Consider the following 2804-nt stretch of genomic DNA (forward strand, 5'->3'; position numbering starts at 1 on the left):
TAGCGCTGCCACTGAAGTGGGAGAGGCTCCTGCTGCCACTGCTGCGCTCGCCAGCCATGAGCCCAGCTTCTGGTTGAGCGGCACTCCCCCTGTGGGAGCTCACTGACCACCAGGGGACAGCTCCTGCATTGAGTGTCTGCCCCCTGGTGGTCAATGCACATCATAGCAACCGGTGGTTCCACTGTTTGGTCGATTTGCATATTAGCCTTTTATTATATAGGATAATGACCACAGTTTTTCCCTTGTGCCTAAATAAACTTTTAAAAACTTATGTGTATGTCAAGATACACTTCCCAGATTTAAATTTTTACCTGCCTCACAGAGCATATATCAAAAAGAGTCCCCAAGTTTTGACTAAAGATCTCCAAAGTCACATAAGGATTCTTTGAAAATACAAACTCTCAGGCATGCTAAATTTGCATTTTTTCTGATCAGGCACCTATCACAATTACATACTAGCACCATGGAAAGAAATAACTTACCAAAAATATTCACAAAATTAGAAAGTATGAAGACATCATTAAAGAGGAAATGTATCTAGGAAGATATTTGTAACTCCTATTACAAAGGACTAGTTCAGCCTGGTTGGCATTGCTCAGTGGTTGAGCACAGGCCTATGAACCAGAAGATCATGGTTCAATTCCTGGTTGGGGCACATGCCCGGGTTGTGGGCTCTGTGCAGGAGGCAGCCAATCAATGATTCTCTTTCATCACTGATGTTTCTATCTCTCTCTCTTCCTTTCCCTTCCTCTCTGAAATCAATAAAAATATATATAGCAAAAAACAAAGAATTAGTTCAACTATGTAACACCCATAAGTCATAAGAAAAAATAATAGTAAAATGGGCAAAGGCTATGAAAAAGAAGTACAAGAAGCATATGAAAAGATGATGAACTTCAGTTACAAGAAAATGTAAGTTGAAATTACATAGAGATACTATATCTTCCTTATCAGATTAGCACAGATAAGAAAATATGACTATGTTGGTTAGAGTGTGAATGATCAGAACCCCCATATATTTCTATTTGTAATGTAAATTGTTGTGATCTCTATAAAAAGCAATTTGGAAATATCTAGAACATAAAAGACTATTATTCATTGTTATTTCAAAAAATTGATAACATCTTATATATTTACCAATAAAGAATTAGTTAAACGATAATATAGCCATCCAATAAAAATAGTATGAAGTTATGGAACGATCATTGAGCTATATTTAGTAAAAGCTAAAAAATAAAAGGCAGAACACTGTGTATAGTGGGCGGCTAGAGTACACCCTTTGTTAAAGAGAGAACTATAGTACCAAAATGGCGTCACTGTGCTAAATCCCATATCAAACCTAGACTTAATATCTCACTTAATTGCCGTTTAGGTCTTCACTGAAAGTGTAATGTTAATCAACCCATCTGGAATTTTCTGGTCAAGCGCCAGTAAGGTAATCTACTATGTGGGCCCTTACCTCACCCCCACACACCCCCAAAGAAGATGCAATCTACAAAATAAAGCTCTTGCCATTTGCTGTCCCCCAAAACATGTCCTGGCCTAAAAATAATTATTTCTTTTCTTTTCCCAATAGCTACCCCACCCCAGCCTTCTTCCTTTAACAACCCTTCCATTTGTACAACCTCTCTGAGAGGCCTTCTGGTTTCCAGATGGGATGTTGCCCAATTCATGAATAGCTTAAGAAAGCCAATCGGATCTTCACATTTACTTAGTATGAAATATAGACATTCTTAAACTTTCTTTTCCTTGCTTCATCAGGAAACATCTGATCTCTCTCAAACCTAGATTTAAAAAAGAAAAAAAAAAAAGGTAATTTAGAGTTCTTTTGCCATCTTGTGGTCTTTTACAGTATTGCTACTGGAAACTTGAAATGCCTCTGGTCTAAGCTCCAGAAAAAAAAAAAAAAATCAATGCCAATCTTAGGGCTGATATTTTGCCTACTTTTAAATAGTTTTAATCACCTTCGAATTTATCTACATAGTTTCTTTAAAACGTGGTGACCAAAATGGGACACAATCCATTCTATTCCTGAAGTACTAGACCAAGGCTGGCCACACCTTTCTGAGGAAAGCTGTCCCATCGCGCCCCTGCTCAGGGAAGTCTGTGTGCCTTTCACAGGTGGAACACGCCCAAGAATTCATTCCGAGTTTCCTAAGTCTAATCCAGTAACACAGCAGATCTATGGTTTGTAAATATTTCCCCCCATTCTACAGGTTGCCTTTTCACTTTGTTACTAATGTCTTTTGACACACACAAATTTTTAATTTTCATTAAGTCTAATTTGTCTATTTTTTTCTTTTTTTACCTCTGCTTTTGTTGTCATATCGAAGAAATCACTGCCAAATCCAATGTCGTGAAGCTTTTGCTGTATGTTTTCTTCTAAAAGTATCATTGTCTTAGGTCTTTCGGTTAGGTCCTTGAGACATTATGAGTTAAATGTTGTATATGGTGTGAGGTAGAGGTCCAACTTCATTCTTTTGCATTGTGAATATCTAGTTTCCCCAGAAAAGACTGTCCTTCCCCCATTGAGTAATCTTGGCACTCTTGTAAAAAATCATTTGACCATAAATACAAGTGTTTATTTCTGGGTTCTCTATTCTATTCCATGGGTTTACAGAATGTTTGTCTTTATGCCAATACCGTACTGTTTTTTGATCACTATAGCTTTGTAGTAAATTTTAAAATCAGGAAGTATGAATCCTCAAGTTTTGTTCTTTATTTTCAAGATTATCTAGGCCAGTGGTCGGCAAACTGCGGCTCGTGAGCCACATGCGGCTCTTTGGCCCCTTGAGTGTGGCTCT

The sequence above is a fragment of the Myotis davidii genome, unplaced genomic scaffold, assembly GCF_000327345.1.
Source record: "Myotis davidii unplaced genomic scaffold, ASM32734v1 scaffold247, whole genome shotgun sequence".
Classification (NCBI taxonomy): Eukaryota; Metazoa; Chordata; class Mammalia; order Chiroptera; family Vespertilionidae; genus Myotis; species Myotis davidii.